Below are 27311 nucleotides of genomic sequence, written 5' to 3' on the forward strand. Positions count from 1 at the left end.
ACACATTAACATCAGTCCCCGGGCAATTAATCCTATTGTAGTGAAACAAAATGAGCTAATAGTCTATTCAACTCTGGGAAAGAAGCACTGAGGCTTACTTCATACACAGCTGTAGCCTGTTCTAAAAGTGAGTTCTTGGTTACAAAATGTTATCACTGTTGAGGTTTGTGGGTTTTCTCTCACCTTATGAAAAAGAATTGAAAAGTAGTTAAGGACCCACAACAGTAACCAGAAAGACTGGACGGAAGTGAGGGAGTGGGGCTATTGAAAGCATAAACAAACTTAGGCTTCAAGTGGCTGTTAGTTACTCATTACTTAAAGAAATATTGCTAAGGCTAGAATAAGGTAATAATAAACCTTATTGTATTACAGTTGATTGAGTTTGTCAGAATTGTTCTGTATTTTATTAATGGGCAACAAGCTTCCTTGTAAATAATCATCCTTACCGTTCTTTTGTTTATTTCTCTGTATTACAAGACAGACAAAGAAGCATACGGGTCCTTCCTTCACCACTTGTTTTTCATTTGGAATTATCAGCTGACTTCTTGTGCGAGAACTGAGAGCACCAGTGAATGCAGTTACTTCTAAAACATTCTTGTGCCAGCAGACTCCATCTTTTTAAAAATACCTGTAGAAATAAGAGAAAGCATTCTTTGCTGAACCCTCTGGACCAGTAAGTCATATCTAAGATGTTTATTTCACAGCCATCCTAATAGAGATCCTTATAATCCACTTGAAAAGCCATGTGTCACCTCTCTCAGATTAACTATTATTAATCACTTGCTACTGGGAGCACACAAAAAACTGGCTCTTTCCCTTAACTATACTGTTTCAACAGGAAAGCTGTATTTCTTCATTTTCACATTACTGCATTTCTCAAGTTTAACTTATTGCCATATAATTGCCAAACATGTAAAAATAGAATGGAAAGGAACTCAGTCCCGGAACATATCACAGAGGAGTCTTGACCAGCACGAGACGTGTGTTTAATCACAACTGTGAATTGTGACAGTTCCTGCAGGAAAACCGTGGAAAGATTTGCCTTCAAGTCAAACCACAGATAATGGCGCAATTGCCAGGGCCTGGCTTTCTAGAGGGGAAACATTCCAGAACTCACAAATGAAACATCCGCTCTGTGACATCACCTTCACAACAGAGACACTCTCCCATCACTGGACAAAAGAATGCCATCGCGTTCCGTGATAAGCACTTTAGCTGCCTACCTTTTTTTTAAACTTCTCTCTAATAATTTGCTGTGGCCTGAAACTTGAAGTTCAATCACAGTATTTATCACAAAGTTTGATGCCTATTTTAAATGTACGTGCTCTGAATAAATAACCGTGTGATCAATCAAAATAGTTCTGAACAGGCACAACTGGGGCTGACCAGTGCCAGAGCTCAGTCCACAGCTGCTCACAATAGCTGTTGACTATAGCGGAAGAGAGGAACTGCAAAGGAAGCATTTGCAGCTACTTAATTCTGGGACACGTTTTTCCTCATCTCCAATGTAGTTTAGAGCAGATTGGGGGCAAGCTATCCATTGCCCCAAGGGGCTAATATGCCAACCTGGGCTCATCACAGTGCTGTAGTACCCTGGTCACACCCCTTCCTCGTGGTTACGACTCTCCGCACACCCTTTTTCAATGGGAAGGATTGGAGTAGGAGCCAGCTACACCAGCTTTATGCCATCCAGGGACATCCCCCCCTCTGCCCCAAACCAGAAGAATCCCTGGGTGGCCAGTTGGGCTGGTTTTCTACACTACTTGTACCACCAGAGTGCATAGCCAAGGATCTGATCCACTGGTTGTTATTTTTAGTCATAGATATGGATTATTCAATACTCTGCACTGGCTCTGCTCTCATATATAATACATGTTTCTAAAACCGCTTAAATGCTCTATTTACTCTAGAGGCTAAAATGACTCTGAAGTAGCCCTTCCCATCTTCCAGCAAATAACATGCCGGCTGCCTGCCTTCATTTTATGTTCAACTCTTAAAAGATTTTTTATCTAAAAGACTCTGTGTACAGTATAGCAAAGGTGCCTTTTTCCAGTATGTTACATCTATATCAGGTCTGTGATCTCTGTTGGCTTCAGGGAGGCTCCCTTATCAGTGAAAGACACTGACTCAAATTCTGTATAAGCTTGTCAGGATTTACCAGCAGTGCTTTGTGCAGAGTTTCTCAAAGACCCGGTAGAGCACATAGGTCAAAGCTCATTCTCCAGAGAAAACTAAGGAAAGCCCTTCTACTTTGCACTGAGAGCTTTTTTTTGGTTGGTGTATTGGTGTAGGTGGTGGTGGGTTTTTTTGGGTTTTTTTTTTGTTAAAGTGATATGCAATGTAATTTTGCAGTGAAGAACATGTGACCTCCAGAAGAAGAAGGGGGAATGTCCAGGATCCAGCAACGCAGACACAGGTAACTAACCGCTTTCATGTTCTCTCCACAGGTACCATTGTGGAGAGTGGACCAGATGATACGTCTGGGGGGAGAAAGCAGAAGGAGACTCTGCTGGTTGGAAGGCATGAGATGCACTGTCCTGAGGTTGGGGGTTCCACGACCACCACTCCCAAGAGAAGGAGGCGGGTGGTGGTGGTCGGGGACTCTCTCCTGCGGGGGACTGAGTCATCTATCTGCTGCCCTGACCGGGAAAACCGAGAAGTTTGCTGCTTGCCAGGGGCTGAGATTCGCGATGTGACAGAGAGACTGCCGAGACTCATCAAGCCCTCGGATCGCTACCCCTTCCTGCTTCTTCACGTGGGCACCAATGATACTGCCAAGAATGACCTTGAGCACATCACTGCGGACTACGAGGCTCTGGGAAGAAGGATAAAGGAGCTTGAGGTGCAAGTGGTGTTCTCGTCCATCCTCCCCGTGGAAGGAAAAGGCCTGGGTAGGGACCGTCGAATCGTGGAAGTCAACGAATGGCTATGCAGGTGGTGTCGGAGAGAAGGCTTTGGATTCTTTGACCATGGGATGGTGTTCCATGAAGTAGGAGTGCTGGGCAGAGACGGGCTCCACCTTACAAAGAGAAGGAAGAGCATCTTTGCGAGCAGGCTGGCTAACCTAGTGAGGATGGCTTTAAACTAGGTTCACCGGGGGAAGGAGACCAAAGCCCTGAGATAAGTGGGAAAGCGGGATACCGGGAGGAAGCACAGGCAGGAACGTCTGTGAGGGGAGGGCTCCTGCCTCATACTGAGAATGAGGGGCAATCAGCTGGTTATCTCAAGTGCTTATATACAAATGCACAAAGCCTTGGAAACAAGCAGGGAGAACTGGAGGTCTTGGTGATGTCAAGGAATTATGACGTGATTGGAATAACAGAGACTTGGTGGGATAACTCACATGACTGGAGTACTGTCATGGATGGTTATAAACTGTTCAGGAAGGACAGGCAGGGCAGAAAAGGTGGGGGAGTAGCACTGTATGTAAGGGAGCAGTATGACTGCTCAGAGCTCTGGTACGAAACTGTAGGAAAACCTGAGTGTCTCTGGATTAAGTTTAGAAGTGTGAGCAACAAGAGTGATGTAGTAGTGGGAGTCTGCTATAGACCACCGGTCCAGGGGGATGAAGTGGATGAGGCTTTCTTCCGGCAACTTGCACAAGCTACTAGATCGCACACCCTGGTTCTCATGGGTGACTTTAAGTTTCCTGATATCTGCTGGGAGAGCAATACAGCGGTGCATAGACAATCCAGGAAGTTTTTGGAAAATGTAGGGGGCAATTTCCTGGTGCAAGTGCTAGAGGAGCCAACTAGGGGGGGAGCTTTTCTTGACCTGCTGCTCACAAACCAGGAAGAATTAGTGGGGGAAGCAAAAGTGGATGGGAATCTGGAAGGCAGTGACCATGAGTTGGTTCAGTTCAGGCTCCTGACACAGGGAAGAAAGGTAAGCAGCAGGATACGGACCCTGGACTTCAGGAAAGCAGACTTCGACTCCCTCAGGGAACGGATGGCCAGGATCCCCTGGGGGACTAACTTGAAGGGGAAAGGAGTCCAGGAGAGCTGGCTGTATTTCAAGGAATCCCTGTTGAGGTTACAGGGACAAACCATCCCGATGTGTCGAAAGAATAGTAAATATGGCAGGCGACCAGCTTGGCTTAACGGTGAAATCCTAGCGGATCTTAAACATAAAAAAAAAGCTTACAAGAAGTGGAAGGTTGGACATATGACCAGGAAAGAGTATAAAAATATTGCTCGGGCATGTAGGAATGAAATCAGGAGGGCCAAATCGCACCTGGAGCTGCAGCTAGCAAGAGATGTCAAGAGTAACAAGAAGGGTTTCTTCAGGTATGTTGGCAACAAGAAGAAAGCCAAGGAAAGTGTGGGCCCCTTACTGAATGAGGGAGGCAACCGAGCGACAGAGGATGTGGAAAAAGCTAACTCAATGCTTTTTTTGCCTCTGTCTTCACGAACAAGGTCAGCTCCCAGACTGCTGCACTGGGCATCACAGCATGGGGAGTAGATGGCCAGCCCTCTGTGGAGAAAGAGGTGGTTAGGGACTATTTAGAAAAGCTGGACGTGCACAAGTCCATGGGGCCGGACGCGTTGCATCCAAGAGTGCTAAAGGAACTGGCGGCTGTGATTGCAGAGCCATTGGCCATTATCTTTGAAAACTCGTGGCGAACAGGGGAAGTCCCGGATGACTGGAAAAGGCTAATGTAGTGCCAATCTTTAAAAAAGGGAAGGAGGAGGATCCTGGCAACTACAGGCCAGTCAGCCTCACCTCAGTACCCGGAAAAGTCATGGAGCAGGTCCTCAAGGAATCAATCCTGAAGCACTTACATGAGAGGAAAGTGATCAGGAACAGTCAGCATGGATTCACCAAGGGAAGGTCATGCCTGACTAATCTAATCGCCGTCTAGGATGAGATTACTGGTTCTGTGGATGAAGGGAAAGCAGTGGATGTATTGTTTCTTGACTTTAGCAAAGCTTTTGACACGGTCTCCCACAGTATTCTTGTCAGCAAGTTAAAGAAGTATGAGGTGGATGAATGCACTATAAGGTGGGTAGAAAGTTGGCTAGATTGTCGGGCTCAATGGGTAGTGATCAATGGCTCCATGTCTAGTTGGCAGCCGGTGTCAAGTAGAGTGCCCTAGGGGTCGGTCCTGGGGCCGGTTTTGTTCAATATCTTCATAAATGATCTGGAGGATGGTGTGGATTGCACTCTCAGCAAATTTGCGGATGATACTAAACTAGGAGGAGTGGTAGATATGCTGGAGGGCAGGGATAGGATACAGAGGGACCTAGACAAATTGGAGGATTGGGCCAAAAGAAATCTGATGAGGTTCAATAAGGATAAGTGCAGGGTCCTGCACTTAGGACGGAAGAACCCAATGCACCGCTACAGACTAGGGACCGAATGGCTAGGCAGCAGTTCTGTGGAAAAGGACCTAGGGGTGACAGTGGACGAGAAGCTGGATATGAGTCAGCAGCGTGCCCTTGTTGCCAAGAAGGCCAATGGCATTTTGGGATGTATAAGTAGGGGCATAGCGAGCAGATCAAGGGACGTGATCGTCCCCCTCTATTCAACATTGGTGAGGCCTCATCTGGAGTACTGTGTCCAGTTTTGGGCCCCACACTACAAGAAGGATGTGGATAAACTGGAGAGAGTCCAGCGAAGGGCAACCAGAATGATTAGGGGTCTGGAACACATGACTTATGAGGAGAGGCTGAGGGAACTGGGATTGTTTAGTCTGCAGAAGAGAAGAATGAGGGGGGATTTGATAGCTGCTTTCAACTACCTGAGAGGTGGTTCCAGAGAGGATGGTTCTAGACTATTCTCAGTGGTAGAAGAGGACAGGACAAGGAGTAATGGTCTCAAGTTGCAGTGGGGGAGGTTTAGGCTGGATATTAGGAAAAAAATTTTCACTAGGAGGGTGGTGAAACACTGGAATGCGTTACCTAGGGAGGTGGTAGAATCTCCTTCCTTAGAGGTTTTTAAGGTCAGGCTTGACAAAGCCCTGGCTGGGATGATTTAACTGGGGATTGGTCCTGCTCTGGGCAGGGGGTTGGACTAGATGACCTCCTGAGGTCCCTTCCAACCTGATATTCTGTGATTCTATGATCTCTATAAAGCCTATGATTTGATGATATATTAGCATTTAATTCTCTTGTTGATGATCCTCTGTAGTACATGAAAAGTGTGTGTGTGTGTGTGCGCATGCGCCAATCCAATGCAATACAGACGCAACATTTTGGGCTCTGGCATGGAGTCAGGGAACACAACTGTACGTGTTGGGGGTGAATGTAACATAGCAGAAAACTTTCCAAACAAAACAGCACTGTGGGTTGTGGCTAATGATCTCAGACTGTGACTATATGTATTTGAATAATACTAAACAAATTCTCCAGTGATTTATAGCCAAAAGAATTCTTGCTTTCAGTGGGACTACGTGGGTTAGTTACTGCAGAATTTGGTCTATTTTTTTTTTTAGCAGTTCACATCTTTTTTTAGGATAACCAGGGGTACGTATGAGAAAAAAGTCCCCAAAGTGATTTAACAACCATGGATTTATTTTATAGTGAGCTAACACTTCTAAACTTCATTATGATCATGTGATTCTGCTAGCCCCTGTTAAGCGCTAGCCCTAATCCAAACTCATGTCCATTTGTAGAACTACGAGAAGAAACTTTTCCTGTCCATTTCTGACGTGGTTTGCTTACACTCTCAGAACGTACTGTACAGTGTGAAAGAGAAATAATGATGCAAAAGCACAGTAATGTCTGTTGTGCTAGTGTGAATATAAACAGAGAAACTCAATTGAAAGATGACTATTTTAAAATGGAGAATATTAAACTGTTTTGGTTCAAACTGTGACCATTTTAAAAGTGTTAATATACTGGGGAATGCTTCCCGGAATCCAATGAACAAACTCCTACTTATATGAAAATCATCACTTATATGCTAAGGGCCTGATTCATCACCTTGAGCAGGCAGGTGTTATTACTGGAAAAGCAAGTCTGGAGGCTGCTCTACAGGCAGAGATGCTTCTGCACAAGCAGAGCCCAGATTGAAGCCTCACTGGAAATCAGACACTGAGTATTCGTGGCTTTTTGTATGAGTGCAAAGCAGCAGAGCTACTCGTATTTTTCTCTTTTGTTTTCATCCATATTCATGTCAGAATAGATGTGATTATGGGTGGAGTTTCCAGATATGTTCAACTGTCAAACATGGCCAATGTTTACCCAGACCTTTCCAGACCTGAGATACTTTTTATCCTTTTTTATATCTGTCATAAGCCTCAGTCTGAACTGAAAGGATTTCTTAACTTTGTGTAATCAAACATAATACAGATTACATCAACAATGCTTGAATCAGTGGGGTCCTAATAAATTGTTTAGTTTATTATGTATTACTAGGAAATTGCTGACAATTAGACAGTTTACCTCTAATTCTTATATCCTAATTGTGATAGCTAAAAACACAAAATATTTCCAGACCTTGGCAACATAAACAGTAATAATTTGTAGTAGGGGTTGCAACGTATTGTATCACACAGCATATTCTGAAAAAAATAAAGATTACTGACACATCTGTTATAAATTTTAAAAAGAAACCACATCAGTGGATCAGCATAATCTATGTACTGATTTCTGAAGGGTGTTGCTTTAAAGGTAACAGATTTTCTTGATGTCTCTGAGAAGGGCTTATCTTCTGTACCTACCTATGTTGAATGGTGAAAGACTAAGGCAACTAGGAAATGAAAATAGAACTTTAATATCCTCAACAAAGGTAAAGTGTTTTATTGTAGAAACCCGGTGAACTATAAATAGACTTTAATAGATATAGAATTTAAAGAAAAATACCTCTCTTCCATTACCTAATAAGGTATAAATTCTCTAGATGTGACATAAAATACACTGACACTTCTGAGAGAAGAGAAATATCATGCATCACATCCGGTCACATTTTTGTCTACTCCTTTTGGACTGGGCACTGTGAAAGTTTAGAATCAAGACACTGGAATCCATTGTGAATCCCAGTAAGTAAAATCTAGGTAAAGGTATTTGTAATTGGGTGGCTTGCCCAATGGGTCGCTAAGCCAATCCTGATGACAGGATCTGACGCCCTCCCGTGAGGAATCACCTGACTCCACTACAAAAGGAGCAGGAAGTTGTAGTGAAGAGGGAAAGCTCAGGAAACTGCAGATGTAGAAACCCTGCAGGGTGTAAGAAGGCTCTTGCAGAGCCCGGAGTCAGCATGGGTAAAAGCTCAAGAAGTAGGAAGGAGTGAGGACAGCTCTCCTGGCAGGAATGCATGGAAGAGACCCTGTCCAAGCAGGGGAGAGACCACAAAGGACCAGCTGGAAAGGTCTGTAGAGAAAGATAAACTCAAAGCTGGAGGTGCTGGAAAGCAGAACAACAGTCACTCAAGGAGGCAGGGCTGTGCCCAGCTGAAACTGGGATGAAGCCTGTGTGAATTTGTGTTCTATTTTTGAAAGAGTCTTGGATTATCAGGAGCAAGAACTGAACTGGGGTTAGGGTTTAGAGGGTTAATATGCACCTGAGGACTCAATGATTTGGACCCCAGTAGGGGGTTCTTTGAACTGGATGAGTTTTTTAAGAGCCTTGCAGAGGGGAAAACAGAGGCAGGGTACTGCAGAATGACCTGTGGCCATGAGAGGTGCTTGTGAGGTGGCTGCCCACGTTACAGCTGTAATATAGATTTTTCTAGATTTACTAGAAAGCTGACCACCCTTACTTGATGGAGTGTGAACACAATAACCTACTTTAGGAGCTCTTCTGGTTATGCTGAAATCAAGGCAGTTAAATAAATCATCATTTTCACTGCCAGATTTTTAGGACATGAGGAATGGATCTCATAACGGAGGTGAAAAACCTTGGAGTGACACACAGGCTTAATTCTCAGCCCCTCCTACTGTACAGTATTGCTTTCCAGTAAGTCTCCTGTAGCTCGTATATCTTCTTAGGAATCTCCCATAGCATAACCATGTATCCAAGCTACCAGAGGCTTTGCTCAGATCTAATTTTTTGCTGGAAAATCCCCATTGTAAACCATGGCTTTGAGCTTTTCCCTGCAAGACAGCTGGGCAGCCATAAAGAGGTTTAAGGGCTTTAGATTTAAAACTGGTCAGTATACCCCAGTGGACTTGGGAATTGAATATATACAGCTTAACCGTCCCTTGGAGTTTTCTGTTGGCGCTCACTCTAAGGCCTGAAACGCTGGACTTTGTCTTATCTCCTTCTCTAAAGCTAACAAGGTATCTAGGTTTATTTTGGAAAGGGCATCCTTTGTAGGGGGATGGACTTGGAAATATAATTTTAGTCCCTCTGATACCCACTGTAGGACTGATAAGCCTTTCCCAGATTTGAGCACAAAGCTGAAGCCTCCCTGCGGTTGCTAGTGACTGGACTGGCAACGGGAAAGAGAGAACCTCTCCTAGCAACTGCAAAGGGACTACCCCAGTGGGGCTGTGAAGGTTTGATTCTCATAGGACTTTTTAAAGTACTGCATGGATTATAGATAATCTGCTTCTGTTAAAAATTTTAAAAATTATTTCTTTGAAGTGTGATATGCACCTGATCATTAAAGTATCATTATAATGTACAATGACGGACTTTGGAAAGTATTGGTATGTCTGTAATTATATTGTGTCCTTAATTGATCAAAGGACTATATCTGTTCATTTTTAATCAAGCAATTGATTAAATCTAGTAAAACCAAAAAAGTCCCACTCTTCATACAAAAATAGGCAAACTCCCAGGGGAAACAGCAGACTGTCATAAAGCGAGGGTGAAGGAGGGGAGAATGGTAAGTATTCAAGAATTTTATCAACTTTTGTCCATATAACCATTGTGTGAGTAAAGGGATTGACTATTTTCATGAAGGTAAAATTAGACTGTGAAAGAAAAGAGATTTATCCAGGTAGAATAACTAGAATTTGTGACAGGTTTCAGAGTGGTAGCCGTGTTAGTCTGTATCAGCAAAACAAAACAAAACAAGGAGTACAAATTTATTTGGGCATAAGCTTTCATGGGCTAAAACCCACCTCATCGGATGCATGGAGTGGAAAATACAGTAGCAAGATATATATACACAGAGAACATGAAAAAAATGGGTGTTGCCATACACACTGTAACAAGACCAATCAATTAAGGTAGGCTATTATCAGCCGGAGGAAAAAAAAACTTTTGCAGTGATAATCAGGATGGCCCATTTCAAACAGTTGACAAGAACACTTCAACTTCCCTGGTCACTCAATTTCAGACCTAAAAGTCACAATTCTCCAACAAAAAAACCTTCAAAAACAGACTCCACCGAGAAACTGAAGAATTGGAATTAATTTGCAAACTGGACACCATTAAATTAGGCTTGAATAAAGACTGGGAGTGGATGGGTCATTACACAAAGTAAAAACTATTTCCCCATGCTAATTTTTCCCCCCTACTGTTACTCATACCTTCTTGTCAACTGTTTGAAATGGGCCATCCTGATTATCACTACAAAAGTTTTTTTTCTTATAACAGCCTATCTTAATTGATTGGTAATAGCCCATCTTAATTGATTGGTCTTGTTACAATTGGAATGGCAACCCCCATTTTTTCATGTTCTCTGTGTATATATATCTTCCTACTGTATTTTCCACTCCATGCATCTGATGAAGTGGGTTTTAGCCCACGAAACCTTATGCCCAAATAAATGTGCTAGTCTCTAAGGTGCCACAAGTACTCCTAGTTTTTTTGGGTTTTTTTTTAGGATTTGTAATTATTCCACAGAGATCAAAATATTATTTCTAATTGCCAGCCCTAGGAAATCAACGTGGGAGCTGAAAGTGAAGCTGGGTTCTTTTCTTCTCACGCTTCAGCAGCAGTTATAAAGATTCTACAGGCCAAATTGTGTCCTCGGGTTTAGCCTGTGCAATTCCATTGTCTTCAGTTTATACTTTACTCTGTTCAGTGGAATTGAACACGTGTAACCGAGGGAAGAATTGAGCTCTGAAATTTGAATTTAGTTAACAATTCTGTTGATGACACGTGAGAAGAAATAGAATTTAGCTCCCTCTCCCATTACTGCTTGTTCTGCAGGACTAGCATGAACAAAATGCCTATTTGTTATCAGGGACTACGATGCTGAATAAAGGGAGTGGTTCTCTTGAATAAGAAGATGTCTGTTTTCATAGTAGAACTGATTTTAAGGCTATAGCTCCACTGCACGCTCATGTCGAGTACATACACTGTGCGTCCTACCCCCAGCAAGGGTATAAAGAGCAGTGTAGGTGGCAAGGCATTGCTTAAGTCAGTAGAGCACAAATATGCCAGAACCTTAGGGTTTGTACCCTACATGGCTCTCTGTGCATACAACCAGTCCCTCCTCAATTTACACTACTATTTTTAGCAGTGTAGTATCCTGCTGCCAGAGCCTTTCCAATGAAAATGAAAGACTACGGCACTGGGTAAAGACTCTGGCAGTAGGGAGGCAGTGGCTGGAGCAACACAGGCGGAGGAGGAGGAGGGGAACAGGGGACCAAACTGCTGCAGTCTCAACTGTAGATTGTATAGCCCAGTTCTCTCCCTGCTGGTGCCTGAGGAGTCAATCGTGGGAAGAAGCCTGGATCCCAGTTCTTTCCAACGATCCTTCAATAGCACCCACGTAAAACTCACTCCACACAGCATCCTCACTCTCACCGACTAGGGGAGACTATCCACCCCATGGCCAGAGACCACATGATGACCTGACTACGACTAATTTGCCAGTAAAGGCTACAGGACAACCACTTGCTGCTGCTGCTGCAGGAAAGGAAGTCCACTAAAGGAGCTTCCATGAGATGTTAAGGATGGGGAAAGAATACGTCAAGGGTACTAGGCTGTGGGTGGGGGTGGAAGGATTAATGGATTCAGAGGGGGCACTGAAACAATGGAAAGATTGTTTTAGGGGAAGAGTACAGAACTGTTGGCTTTGGGGGCAGGGGATAGAGTATGTAATTGCAGGGGGGACAGAGGCAAAATAATTTTGAGAGAGACCTTTATTAAAAGGTTGGCAGCACATCATTACATCTTACTCTCTTTATATATAAACATCCAAAAAGATCTATTAGTTTTGATACATTTTGTTATTAATGGATCATACATTACCACTGAAACCTGGGAGGAAAAGAAACCCGTTCCTCCCAAAATAAAACGTTCCCAGCTAATGAAAAGTGTGACAGAGTTGTTACCGCAGTAGGGGTTCCAATTATATTTGCTGATAAAGATGGATTTTATTGGCCCACAGCCAACTGCCATCTCTGCAGAGCAATCCACAAGCAACACCGCTCGTGGGGGGGCTATTTTAGAGCCACTGACCTAGGTGGAAATGTTTGGTTTACTGTTTTTTTGTGAATGATCCCAGACATTTTGGTGCCTGTGTAGCCAAAGGCAGCCAATGCAAGTCATAAAATATTGTAACTAGAGGACTTTCATTTCAGCTGTGACTCTCTCCTGACTTAAAGGTGGCTGATTCTGAAGCACTGTACTTAAGGGTGTTTATGATTCAGGAGATATTTTTCAGCCCATATAGTAGCTGCTGCTTTTATCTCTTCAGCTTTGATCTCCTCTATATCCTCAAATATAATTAAACCTGTCACATCTTCTGCAGTCAATTTTTTTCTCCCCTCACAGTCTGTGAAACAAAACATTCATGCACAAATTGGGAACATTAAACAAAAGAATTTCCAAGGTGCATTAAAATCAATTTTGGGCCACTTCAGGTCCATCTCAGACAAGGTCCCACTGCAAACATTCTATCCTATCTACTTCTTGAGCTTTAACTTGTTGATTTAGTCTTTTTAGTGTAATATATGTCATTTAAACGTCTATTTCGGCATTTGAAGAAGTTAGAACTGATTGTGAATGTTAACTTATTTCCCCAACTTCCACAGAGATAAAGGAATTTGACACTCTTGGTGTCCAACCACATATATGTTTTGCTGTCAAATTACGCAAACTCCATGTTGTATCCACCTTGGATTAAAGCTGTGTGAAAATTTTACATACGGAATCTTTCCGGGTTTTGGGATTCATTACTAACCCAGATTTTGCTGTGCATTTTCACAAAGTTTTGATAAATTCTGAGGTGACTTGGGCTGAGTTTTGAGTGAAGTTAAGCCTATTTATAGTTTGGGGTAGAATATTTATCCAAGTTCAATAAGGAGGTACTCCTACTCTAGTGCATATGATCATGAACCAGAACCCAGATCTGGGTGTTATGATATGGACACATCTCTACTATTGCGTGCAAGTAGTTGTGTACATGTGCTCTGAAGAACACCTTTTTTTAAAACAAAAAAGGTATTTTGAAAGAATGCATACAAGACCTGAATTAAAGTTCAGCCTCAGGACTTTTGCACCTCACACAAGGAGGTGGTCTCAACTTTGTATTTTCTATCGAAATGTTTGAGGGATGAGTCAAGTAACTGGAAAGTTAAAATCACTGGATACAACTTAGTTTGGAAAGAGAGTGGGTAGAGGGGAGGAAGGATGGAACACTATATAACGTATACAATTACCTACTTTAGAATAACTGACAATTCAGAATGACAAAACTTGGAATACTTATGGATCACTATACTAACTGATAAATCACAGAATGGGGTACTGTTAAGACTCTGCTAAATACCACTAATTCACATATGGGACTAGGATGAGAACCTCTCTAAACATCTATTTATAAAAAGTGTAGAAAGAAAAATTGTGTTATCAAGGGAGATTTCAATCTGAGGGACGTATGAAAGTCTCATGAACCAACTCAGGGTGATACTATATTAGCCCTTGTTCTGATGGATAAAGATGAATCAATCACTGAACAAAAACTGATGATGGCCTAGGTGTTAGTGATCATGGTCTAATTTAATTTGCTATATGCAAACAGAACATAATTCTACCCAGTAATATATAAATACATAGTGCTTTAAAAAGGCCAGTTTACCACAGCTGAAAACAATTATGAGCGGAAGGAAATATTTAAACATAAAATTCTGAATGATAATGGAGAATTAGATGCTCCAAAAGAATATTTCTGCAATCATAAAAGACAGACTGTGTTGGTGGAGGGTTTTTTGTTTTGTTTTTGACTGATTAAGAGTGGAGGTGAAAGCAGCAATAAAAAGTCAATATATAACAAATAGAAAAAATGGGGAAACTGATAGCAATGAGTAGAAATGAGCAGTTAGGGATGCAGACAATTGATAATGGAAGCTAAAGGTATCCATGAAAAATCTATGGTCAATAGAGTTAAGGAAATAAGAAGGAATTTTTGTAATATATAAGAAAATCAAAATTCTATTAATGGTACTAGACATGGATGGTATAGTTATCAATGATGTAGAAAAGGATACTAGACATGGATGGTACAGTTATCAATGATGTAGAAAAGGTAGAAGTATTTGATAAATATTTCTATTCTGTATTCAGAAAGAAGCAAGATGATGTATTCATATCTTACAGTGATAATTAAATCCTTTCTATTCTATCAGTAATCAGTAGTGAGGATGTTAAATAGCAACTATTAAAGTTAAGCGGTTTTAAATCTGCAGAATCAAATAGCTTGCACCCTAGAGTATTAAAAGAATTGGAGAAAGGTAACTGGGTTGACATAATATACTTAGACTTCTGTAAGGCATTTAACTTAGTCCTGCATGACATTCTGAGTAAAAAAAAAAAAAAAAAAATAGCACTTTATAAAATCAATGTAACCCATATTAAATGGATTTAAAAACTGGTTAACTCTTACATTGCAAAAAGGAATTTGTAAATAGAGAATCATCATCCAATGGGAGTATTTGTCGTGGGGTAGGCACAGTGATGAGCTGCCAAAATCATAACAACCGGTTTCTTCCTCACCCCGCGAGGGGGTCGTGGCCCACCCCCGCCCCCCAAGGACTCCTGCCCCATCCAACCCCCCGCATTCCTTGACGCCCCCCCTCCCCTGTTCCCTGTCTGCCCCCAGAACTGGGCAGGAGGGTCTCGTGGGCCACCGTAGTGGGTGCCCACCCTGCCTCTAAGAGCCAGAGGAACCTGCCGGGGGTCAAGGTAAGGAGTCCTGGCAGTGCTTACCTGGGGAAGCTCCCAGGAAGCATCTGGCAGGTCCCTCTGGCTCCTAGGGGCGGGGGAGCGTAGCTGGGGGGGGAGTAGGGGGAGCGACCGCTCCCCCCACCGATCACATGAAAAGTGGCACCTTAGGCGCCGACTCCATGGGTGCTCCGGGGCTGGATCACCCATAGGGAAAATTTGGTGGGTGCAGAGCACCCACCGGCAACTCCCTGCCCAGCCCCAGCTCACCTCACCTCTGCTCCACCTCCTCCCCTGCACGCGCCGCCCCGCTATGCTTCTCTGCACCCCTCCCCGCGACTTCCCGCAAATCAGCTGTTCGCACAAGAAGCCGGAGAGGGCTGAGAAGCAAGCGGCAGCTTCGTGCTCAGGCCCAGGGAGGCAGAGGTGAGCTGGGGCGGGTCCCTTGGGGCTGCCCCTGCTCTCAGGGCAGCATGGCCCAGTGGCCAGAGTCCCTATAGCTGCCCTCCTGTGTGGAGTTGCGGGGCCTAGTTGCCCAAGGAAGGTGGTGGCCGAGGTAGGGTGACCCAGGCCCTCCCTATTCCACTGCGTCCACCCAGGGTCCTATCAGTGGTGACTGTATTCACCACTGGGTCAGCGGGGATCTGCCAAAACACACTGGCCTATTTCCCGGTCCTATAACCAGATTAATGTCTATTTCCCTTGGGCTACTTCCTACCTGTCTTCCAATGCAGTAGTCCATGGGCCCTCTGGGTCTCTGGGGTCGTCGACCAGCGAAATTCCTGAAGGCTCAATCCCTTCTCTGGCTTCTGCAGGCAGCTGGGGATCTGTCTGGGACTCAGCATGTCTGGCCTCCGTGGTCTGGGGCTCTGGCAGCTCCTCTGAGGGAGCCTGCAATGCACATCCTTCCTTCTCAGCAGTCTGGCCCAACTGAATGGAGCTGCTTCCTCTTATATCCTGTCTCCAGGTTGAGCATGGCCAGCAGGGGCAGAGGAGTGTGGCCTCCTCAGCCCACAGTGCGCAATTAACCCCTGCTGGGCCAGTGTGTGGTAGATATACCCTGTCAGAGGGTCCCACAGGGATCTGTTCTTGGTCCAATGCCATTCAGTATCTTTATCAATGATCTGGAAGAAAATATAAAATCATTGCTGGTAAAAGATGACACAAAAATTGGTGGAGAGCTAAGTAATGATGGGGACAGGTAAGTAGTACAGACCAAGCTGGATCACTTGGTAAAATGGGCTATTTGAACAACATGAGGTTTAAAACAGCTAAATGCAAGGTCATACATCTAAGAAGAAAACAAGTAGGTCATACTCATAACCAGGGAGAAATGGTTTCCTGAAAAGAAGTAACTCTGAAAAAGTCTTAGGGGTAATGATAAATAACCAACTGAACATGAGCCCCCAGTGTGTTGCTGTAGCTAAAAGTACAAATGTGATCCTTGGATGTGTAAGCACAGGAATATCAGGTAGGGGTAGAGAGGTGGTAGTACCTCAGTATATGGCATTAGTGAAACCATTACTGAAATATTGTGCACAGTTCTGATGTCACTATGAGGCATGTTTTCCAGACTTTGCATCATTCTTGGAGCTCTTTGCTGAACCCTTTCCAATACTTCACAAAAGATGTTGAAATATTGGAAAGGGTTCAGCAAAGAGCTCCAAGAATGATGCAAAGTCTGGAAAACATGCCTCATAGTGACAGACTTAAGAAGCTCAATCTATTTAGTTTATCCTAGAGAAAGTTGACGTGACTTGACAGCAATCTAATTGTACCTATCTGGGGCAGAGATTTCTGATAGAAGAGGACTCTCTAATCTAGCAAAAAAGGCTTAACATGATCCAATGGTTGAAAGTTGAAGCTACACAAAATCTAGTATTGCCAAGACTTGCAATTTTAATGCAAATTCCACAATGTGGGGGGTTTTCTCAAAGCCAACTTCTGAAATCATCTTATCATTTGAGAATCTCAGGACTTTCTTTTTCTAGCCCTCAGAGCTGCAGAGCAGGGCTTAAAAATGTGAACCCTAAAGTCTCCAACCACAGAAGAGAAAAAACCCATTTAATTTAATTTTTTAAAATTCAAGATTTTAGCACCTAATTTATAAATTTTTAAAGCATGGGAGTGGCAATATTGAAAATCAAACTGGAAATAATTTTTAAGTGAAGGAATTAATTATTGGAATAACTTACCTCCAACTTTCCATGGCGGTTCCTCATGTCTTATCCTTGGTTACCTTTTCTTCACCCTCTACACCTTTTCTCTGGGTAATCTTACCCACAAACACATTCAATCACTATGGCCGGCAGGGATAATAGGCCAGGGGAGGCTGAGCCTCCCCTGGCGCTGCCGCAGCTGCCAGACCCCTGGTTGCGGGGTTGGGGGGGGAAGTTTTTGATTTATTATGCCCCATGCAGGTTCCGGGGTGGCTGAGGAGAATAGAGATGTATGCTTTTCTCTGGGCGGCTTGGGGTCTGGGGAGGGGCGGCTGGCTGGGGGCTCCTCCGAGCAGGTGTGTTGTGGGGGGCTCAGGGCTTTGGCTGGCTTGGGGCTCCTCTTGGGGGGGAGGCTCGCGGCTCCTCTGGGTGGGAGGGTGAGGGAGTCTCAAGGCAGCTTGGGGCTCCTCCGGCCAAAGGGTATGGGGAGCTCACACCATGGGGGAGCAGGCAGAAAGGGCAGAGCAGGGGCTAGCCTCCCCGAAGGGGGGCTCCACCCGCCACCCATGTCAACCACTATGTCTAAGGTGATGAATCACTAGTCTACCTTTCTACTCCAGACCTGCGTCCTTCTTTCCAAACTAAATTCTCAGTCTGTGTCTCTGACACCTCCACGTGGATGTCTAGCCATCAGCTCAAGCTCCACATGGCTAAAATAGAGCCCTTAGTCTTCTCCCAGAAATCCTTCCTGCTACCTCCTTCCTCAATCACTGGGTGGCTGCTTGGACTCTGCCCTCTTTCTAGGTCTTCACATCCAGGCTACATCTAAATCTTGCAGATTCTTTCTGCATAATGTCTCTAAGGTACAGCCTTTCCTATCCCTTCACACAGCAAAAATGCTCAGTCAAGTTTTTATTACCTCACGTCTCACTTACAGTAACATCGTTATCTCTGGCCTTGACAAATGCAGTTTTGCCCCACATTTATCCATTCAGAATGTTGCTGAAAAGATAATTTCCGAGTCCATTGCTTCAGTCATGTCATCCCCCTCCTGGCATCCATTAACTGGCTCCCTCTTTTCTATTGTATCAAACATAAGCCACTTGTCTTCACTCTCAAGGCTGTTCACTACCTATTCCCACCCTACCTATACTCTCTCATTCAGAATCAAAGTCAACTGGCCCAAGATACCAGCACCCATTGCCCACTTGTTAAATTTCCAAACAAGTACTTTTGTGTTCTCTCTCCTACTGTCCCTCACAGTTGGGAGGACACCCTCGTAGCCATCCACAGAACGATCTCATTATCTTCCTTTAAATCCCTCTTTAAAATTGTGCCCTGCCATGATGCCTACAAAATACTTGACAATGTTTGGCTGCTGGTATGATGAGACCACTACCTATCTTGTTGACAAATACTGCCTCACTGTTTCCTTGTACTCCCCTGTTTGTAGCCCATCTGTTGTTTCTCATTTTATGATTAGAGTGTAAGATTTTGGGGAAGGGACTGTCTTTGTTCTGTGGTTTGTACAGCGTTTGGCACAGTGGCATCTTGGTTTGTTGCCTAGGGCTCCTAGGCACTACAATAAGACCAATAACAACTACCTAGGGATGTGGCGGAGTCTCCCATCACTTGAAATTGTTAAATCAAGAGTGGATATCATTCTAAAAGATATGGTCTAGCTCATATAGAAGTTAAGGGCTTGATACAGAAATTACGGGGCGAGGTTCTTTGGCCTGTGTTATGCAGGAGGCCAGACTAGATCACAATATACCTTGCGGGCCTTAAATCTGATGCCCAGTCCCAATCCTCCATCTTCAGCGCCTACTCTTCTCACCTCAAATATCGGGTTACATAGCAGAAGTACATTCTTCAAGTACTTGCCATCTCTCTGTCAAAAGCAGGGTTTGTGTTGTGATACAGCTACTGATTACAAAAGGGAAAATGCTCGAGCCTTAGGATGAAGGGGTACGTGAAAATTTAAGGAAAAAGTAGAGAGAGTGTACTTTATTTTAAGGATGCTGCTAGGTAAGCTTACTCACACAGCCTTGATTTGCTACTGAAATAAGGGCTCAGAATATTAGCACCTTCTCAAGATATTTTTGTTTTTTGAAGTGTGGTGACACTTAATTCAGTCCTGTCAAGCACATGTTGTATAAGGCTTTGTTTTGGTTATGCCAGACATGGTATGATGCAACAAGATGTGCTCGTGGCATATCTTGATTGGCAGCACAACATGACATATCAGAACTTCAAAGCAAGTGATTGTTTCAGATGTAATTTAGAAACACCTTTCACCAGTTCCACTCTTTGAAAAACTGCCAGGCTCAAGGCTTCTATTTGCAGCTGATAAGCAGATTCAGTTTGCTTGGAGAAGCAGATTTTTTTCTGCACTGACAAGATGATGGTCTTTCTAGACACAGTCTGTAAAGCATCAGGGACTGTTGCATGCCTCTCATTAAATGATCTGATATGCAGAGACGTGTATAAGCTGTTGTTTGTAGTACCTCGTTATTTCAGTTATATACAGCATGGGGCCTAATATGCAGAACGGACCATATATTTCATAGCTATCGTATTGGGATGTACGAATTCTGGAGCGGGGAGTGAAGATGGAGAATAATGAAGCAGTGATAAAGAAGCTGGGGGCTTTTTGTGACTGCTGTCTCGTGCCCCCCCTCCCCGGGAACTGGGGCAATTTTTTTTTTTTTTTTTGCATACCTCTATTATGTCCTCTCATCGGTCTCTTATCTGTCTTGACCGGGTCCAGTCTGTTCCATCTCTCCTCACCTGGTAGAATTTCCATGACTCTAATCACTGCCTCACCCTATCCCAGAAAACTGACTTAGTGCCTCCACCCTATAGCAATTTCATCCCATGCTCCCTGCCCTCCAACTTATCTCTGAACCTTCTTTCTGGAGTGGGGTGGAGGCTGAGGGAGAAGATGGCTTCCTTTCCTTCCTCCTCCTGCCTGGCTACACTTTGGACATTGCAAAGCACTGATCCTGCTCCCCTTCCAGGCTCTAGTCCCAATATCATAGCCGGATGGGAAGTAGGCGGGGAGCAAATAAAGAAACTAATTTCCTTTTCCCTCACACCAATGCAGCAGGGACACAGTAGGTGTATGTGAGCTTTTCAGTATAAATAGACGAGCAGGGATGCTACTGGGCTGTAGCAGCAGGGTAGAGAGAGCAGCTACCACTTGGTACTCCTCAGTTGAATCAAGGAGGCTTCAGAGCATGCCAGGGTCAGAGAGGAGCTGGTGAGACAGGATTGGAGAAGTACCCTGCTACCTTTCCATAGTGATGGGCCTGAGCTTGGGTTTGGTTTGTTTGTAGTACTTGGCAAAAGTTAATGTCATTTCTTAAATTGTCCAGTCCACCTAGTCCTAATTACTATACAAGAAAAAATAAAAGGATGACGTCACATTGGATGTGAGTGGAACAATCTGATTGCTAACCTCTGTCATAATGGGACAGGTTTATTTCCACTTACAAGGACAGGTAAAATGAAAGTCAACAACAGGTTAATCTATTGATCAAATAAGATTTAAGTACTCATATATGCAGTCCATCTTAGTCCCACTGGCAAGCACTTACTCTTGCAAGTGGGTCCATTAAAGTCAGCGGGACTATTTCCATGAGCAAATGCTCATTACTGTGAGTAAGAGGTGTACTAACTAGCACTAAAGCTGTACGAAGGGGACACAACATTTAAGAACCGGCTTCTGATCTCACAAACTGGTGTTAACCAAGAACAACACCACTGAAGTCAATGGTAGTTTTATAGAATAGGATCCAAATTCTATGTAGCTCCGACTGTTTCCAAGTTGTCTGACTTACTAATCTATCAGGATCGGCTAAGTGAATGGAGATGAAATATGAGCAATCAGGTTTAAAAGATACAAGAGACTTGCTTGTGCAGTAAGAGAAGAAAGAAGTAAAGTCATTTACATTTCTAACAGTGTAATTTAAATAGAGTAATCAGGACTGTTAAATATCTAAAAATAAAGCGTTGCCTAATATCAGCCCAGCATGGGAGACACTTAAAAGGGCTACATACTCCTCGGGGTTGAGAGAAAATCTGTAGTGAGATGCAATGAAATAACTTTTCAAATAAAAACCAGCTAGGCCACATTTCCATAATGTTATAACCAGAATTGCTCCTGAAGCTATATTATATATCACATGGAGGAAAAATGGGTGGCGGGAGGCAGTTGAAAGCAGACAGCTGCCCAAACTTTATAGAACCTGTATAGCTTTGACTAGCTCTCCTGGAGAGAATTTCAGTGGAAGGTTTACCAGTAGATACTTTTGTATGTAAGCTTTTCAGTATAAATAGACTCACATCTTTCTAGTAATGGCTGGAGGGGATATGAGCATTATACATATTTTAGGCCTCATTCCAGCTGCCTCTGTGCAGCTATGCAAGATGGAGGAAGAGCATGAGGAATCTTCCTTACCCATTTGTGCCCAACAAAAGGGCCATCTACAACCAGGACAGGGAGTAGATTAACTGATCCAGGCTACTGCAGCCAGCAGTGCTAGCCTTTCCAAAGGGGATCGAGTAAAGGCAGGGCCCTGGCCCCCTGTTTCACGCCAGCCTACAGAACGGCACCACTGTGAAAGATGGAGGAGCTGCCACTCCACCACACGCTGCTCTAGAGCTACTGGAGAAATTCTGCGTGTCATCCAGAATTCCTCTGAAGGGCTGCTGTTGCACCACAGCCCCTTCCAACCCCTACAAGGGTTGTGGTGTCCAATAACGAATAGAGCTGCAGGCACCTTTGAATTCCGGGGGAAGCTGTCCAAAGTGCTAATGAGGGTTGCACAAAGACTGGTTCCCGTTTCTTTGAAACATGCTGTTCTGGAGAGGTATTCAGAGAATTTGTTATCTTAATTCCTTTACAATTCTTGTAGTGGCAATAAACATACTTTACACATTCACAGCACCCTGGGTTTTCAAAATTCTTATAGATCAATGTGGAGAACAAGATTCCAGAAATCCAGGAGTGGGATAAAATCACTGGAAATTGAAGATGGACATTCTGTCTGTGTGTCTAGCTACATCTAGAGAAGAATGCAGCATTATATAAAACATAGGAGAGACAAATTATGAATGCTGACTAATGTTTTAAGGTGTTTGCTTTACAACAGTACTGATGCACAGGTAGGCATAGTATTTGCAAGTTGTCAATATAGAGCAGTGTTTCAAAGCGGTTGATCTTAAGCACAGCAGGCAAAAGGTTGCATTTTTGGAGAACATCAGCACTCAGAAGAAGCCATTTCTGTGTGGTATTCTTTACAAATTTATCTAAAGGATTAATATTGATTTATACCTACATTTCTTTTTCTTTCATTTTTCGTTTAAATAAACAGGATTTTCTGAGATGAAAGCACTTACATAAAAAAATCTCCATTGCTAATTGGTTTTTTTTCTAATCTTCACACCTGAAGCCAGAGTCAAGACTTGCATTAATAAATAAAAGTCCTAATAGAATCAGACCTGAAAGGACATAGTAAGTAGAAAGAGCTGCTATAAAAAGCTGAATTTTGCTTAGGAAGTTTTTCCTCATTTTTTCCCCTAAATGTTTCAAGATTCAATATTTTGAAACTTGAAATTTTTTGAAATTGTAGCTGGCCAAAAATTGGACTGAAAACATAGTACACTTTTTAAAATTTTAAAATTTTGACATTTGAAGGTCACAATTTTTGCCCAGCTCTAAACATAATTGTTTTAATTTAAAGAAATGTATTGTCATTGACTCACTACTTGTGGTCACCGCAGATGAAATGAGTAAGCAGTGGTATGGTGAATTGGAACTGGGAGAGCGCTCAGTGTGTAGGGTAGAATGGCTGTGATAGAAGGGGGTTGACAGGGCATCCAGGTTAGCACAATTTGAGGCACCCAGAATAGATAAACGCTGAGGCCAGAGATATAAATGGATGTACTGTATTTCAACCCAGTTCTTCTTCATATGTACATATCTCCCATGATTGTTTTCTTGCATGCTTTGGTCCATTATCCTTATTTTTTCGAAGGCATTTCTAAACTAAAAGTGTATGGTTCCCGCTGTCCTGTGAAGTGCTGAGTACCTCCTGCGAAATACTGAGTCACCCCAACTTCATAGGAGCTAAGGAAGTTTAGTGCCTTTCAAGATCTGGTCTATTTACAGTAGTAGGAATTAATTATACCATACACAGATGTGCAGCAAAAATCCAAGGGGAGATTAGAACCTTTGTCCTCTTCTCTGAATCTAGAACTCTACTATATGAGGTATAAAAGCAGCTGTTCCAGCTCCTTAAAAACATAGTCGCTCTTTCACAAGTCCTATTTGTCAACAAAACCCTACTTGTTAGTAAGTCTGATACATAATTTTTTGATGAGTGTGATAAAATGTTTCTTCTTTCACTGACAAATGAGATAATATCCTTTATATGGAGGATCACAAATTAGGTTCTGTAAAAGAGAACATTACAGCTCTGAGGGGGTGTGGGGGAAGACAGCATGAGACACAATAGACATTTTCCATTGGGACTCCTCCATTACAATCCCAGTGAATAACTGATCTGTGCTGAAAGACTCTACAATCATTATGAAGTGTAAAGCAGTAAAGTTTACTGTCTTATTGAGCAGATTAATTTTCAGATGCATTGGGAGCAAGGTCTGTTCTTTGAATAACCTGGTCTTTTTAATATGTGAACACTGATGGATCACGCTTTCACTGCAGTGGCTGTATTTCAGTGCAGAATGTACTGATTGCTACCCTACCTACCTACATACACGAGCGCGTTCACGAATAAAGTCCATTGTTTAAGTTAAAAAAATCATTTAATTTTGTTTGTTGAAACTTCCTCTTTCCCTTGGGCCAGGGTGGATTTTTCAGAATCAGTGGGTGGGTATTCTGAAAAATCAGGGAGACTAACTCCTACCACCTCTTCCCTCTTATCCTCCTGCTCTGTTCTTAAAAATGGTGTCACTGGTTTTCTTACCACATGGATTTTTCTGCAGACAGCTAGTGTCACACTCCTGTTGAAGGTTAGGGTTTTAACTTTATTCCTATCAGCAGATTGATTATATATGCCGAGTCAAAATATATCACAGACTTTAAAGACGGTGTCTTCAGGAATAAGATGGAATGGTTTTGTTTTTTAATGTATTCTTAATTTCCTCTACTCTGCATTATAAATCAAAGATATAATCTTTAGGCACAGCTGAGATCCTCTCAGTGCAGAGCCAGAGGGGGAAGTGGCTGAATGCTACTGTTAAGCTCCTCCCAAGCCTGGGGTTAGCTGGGGTCTGATTTGGCCCAACCACAAGTCATTATACCAGCTGGAGATCTCCTCCCATTGTCATGCCTCCAAACTGTTCTGCTAAAAATTGAAGTGTGCTGGAAATCCAGTGAGATGAAGTGGACTGTTTTGGTTCATGCTCGTATATTTTCTGGTACCACTGCAGACCTCTCCTTCTTTTCCTCCTTTCCTGCACTCCATCCCACTCCTGCTCACTGGTCCAGGCTGTTTACTGGTAGTTCTCTGGTGGACACAGCTCAGGTAACCAGCGTTTTGCAAGGGATGAGCCATTTTGTTTTGATAAGTGGCCAGCAATTATCACCAAGGGCCTAATCCTGCTTAGTGCTGAACACTCGCAACTCAGGTTGACTTCAACGGTAGCGAGGCACCTAACCAAGTAAGGGACTTTGTAAAGCCTACTAGTATTTTAGGCATCTAAATACTCTTGTAAATCTGGCCCCAAGAGTCCAGAAGTGATTTCTAATCCAGCAGCCTGTGTGAATGTTTGTCATGTCAGAATGATAAACCTTCAAACAGCACATGAAACCGAGTGTTCTTCTTTGTGACTCGATTAACAAACTCAGAAGATTTTGGGCTTGTTTTTTTTTTTATATTTCACACACTCTATTTCTCTGATGTGTGAGAGAGTTTTGACCCAGTGAGGAATGAGTAAAAACTGGAAAAGGACCTCAGGATTAGTCCCACTGTTTACCATTGCTATACGCAGAGGATATAGCCTCTCAGGCAAAGAGGTCACACTGAATAGTTGCTGCTGCCTTTTCATCATTTCAGAGAAGGGCTCACTCGAGTTTATGAATAGTAATAGAAGTAGATGGAAAACGTATTGAAATCGCCCCCATTCCGTGATGTAGGATAGCAGCTGAAATGGCACACCACTTAGTGATCACCTGCGTAATATTCATTAAGCTGTGCATTGTATTGTTCCCTCTTGTGCCTTTAGTCTAAAAGCCCCTTGAGGTAGGAATTGCATTCCTCATCTGGCATATTTGAGGCAATTATAGGATGCTGTGCACACTTAATTACACGATATGGTGGCTTATAAGGATAATCTAATATGTGTTCATGTTTGGATGATTATTACTTTAGATACTTCAGATCTAATGTACAAGTGCCTACTTTTGGGGATAGATGCTTTCAAGCTATATCAAAACAAATAATGACAAATAGCACTACAATCTGCGTACAGTACACTGTGCTCAACATGGGTGGGTAAGGATGCTAGATTATTGCCCATCATACTGACTATGTATAGGTAGATGATATTCTTCATACCTATGGCTATCCAGATGTGGCACATTGGCTGCAGTCAAGTGTAATGCCTGCTGTATCCTCGATCAGGGGGCTGTCTCCTACGTTGGCAGGGAAAGGTAGTTGATGATGATCCAACAGGGTCTCTCTCTTCTGCTTACACCTTCAGGGAGCCGATTCTCAAAACTTCTTCTGCGAACACACTGTTGAGAACAAATATATTAAATAAATAATGATGAATAATACCTTAACTTGTAATGAAGACAAGGCTGAGCAGAATAGCCATGCTTCGTGATAAAGAGCCTCAGCAGAGGACCTATTTTAGAAATGGGAGGGGGGAATGAACCAGATTCTAAAGACAAAAACAACCCCTTGACCAATTTGGTGGTGTCACCATGCCCTCGTGACCACATTTCATACAGTACAGGAATGATCACAGTGGGTGTGAGGGCAAGAATGTTAATGGTAGGTTGTGAGAAATGATAACATGGACAAGGAGTTCAGAGCTGAAACCCTAGCTTGGAGAGGCTTGCAAATTAGTTGAAATGAGTAGCGATGATGCAAACAGGGGGCATGCTGTATCCCAGCCTCTTTATTTTTTTCTCTGGTGGGGATAAAAGATGCAAAACTAACCCCATATTTGCCAAAAGGAAGTCTGAACCTTGGTGCTGCCACTTCTCCCCTCTCCATCTCTAGGGAAGCCCATCAGGTATTCTTCACCTGTTTGAGGTTCTGGGGGACAAAGGAACATGTTTGGGCAAGAAGAACTTAAAGCCAGGGATGCTTTGCAGCACAGTCCCTCCCACACTCAAGACAGATGGTATTTCCCCATGAAAGATAGCCCTGGCCTGTCAGCATTGTCTTATGTGGATTCTTGCATGTACATGGAAATCCCCTTCTCCCCCACCCCCACCCCAATCAAGAGTTAAAGTTTAAGGCAATACAGGGAGGGAACTCAGCTGTCATGGAGTGGGGAGTAGCATGGGAGCAGCAGTCCTCTCTGCTAATGCCACAGCCACCCACAAATGCCTCAGAAATGCAGGATTTCACCATGGATTTTGGGACTCCCACACGTCAGAAAGGCCACATCCCCACCCTTTCCTGTAAGATGAAAGGCACACCTGCCTATCCCTCCATTTCACCTCAACATAAAGATATCAAGAAAACTATTTCCTAGCACTTCCATGGTTTTTTCCCCCAAGAGAAAGGATGATTTGTCTCAGCTGTAAGCCCATATCTTGGATTTGGTCAGAGAGACTGTTCATCTCTGACACAAACAAGTCATTTTCTTGCCCAGTAAGGCCACTTGTTTGATTTTTTCCTATAACACCAGTCTTACCCTTGACATGTTTTTATTAATTCATTGCCCATTTTATCATAATTTCCAACCCCCTACTATTTCTGTCTTATCTGAGTCCAAATCAATAAATGGCAAACAGTGGCTTCTAATGATTATTTACATAATTTTATTTAAATACCTGTTATCCTATTGTGGAGGTCAGGACTGAGACGAATAAATCTTTTAGGGGTAGAAAGTGTATGTGCAAAACACTAAAGAGTGAGGGAGCTCAAGGAAATAAATTCAC

General features: G+C 43.1%; 1 long non-coding RNA gene across 2 annotated transcripts; it reads right to left on the reverse strand.

Annotated features, from left to right (window-relative positions):
* Positions 1-417: 417 nt before the first annotated feature.
* LOC142071742 (uncharacterized) lies at positions 418-26450 on the reverse strand. Of its 2 annotated transcripts, XR_012667932.1 has the most exons (4): positions 26359-26450; positions 25750-25928; positions 15724-16129; positions 418-628 (listed from the first exon to the last, which is right to left on the reverse strand). It is a non-coding gene; the product is annotated as an uncharacterized LOC142071742 (long non-coding RNA). The 2 variants fall into 2 exon arrangements; XR_012667931.1 differs by lacking the exons at positions 25750-25928; positions 26359-26450 and adding an exon at positions 17201-17825.
* Between the last annotated feature and the right edge of the window lie 861 nt (positions 26451-27311).

The sequence above is a fragment of the Caretta caretta genome, chromosome 4, assembly GCF_965140235.1.
Source record: "Caretta caretta isolate rCarCar2 chromosome 4, rCarCar1.hap1, whole genome shotgun sequence".
NCBI lineage: Eukaryota > Metazoa > Chordata > Testudines > Cheloniidae > Caretta > Caretta caretta.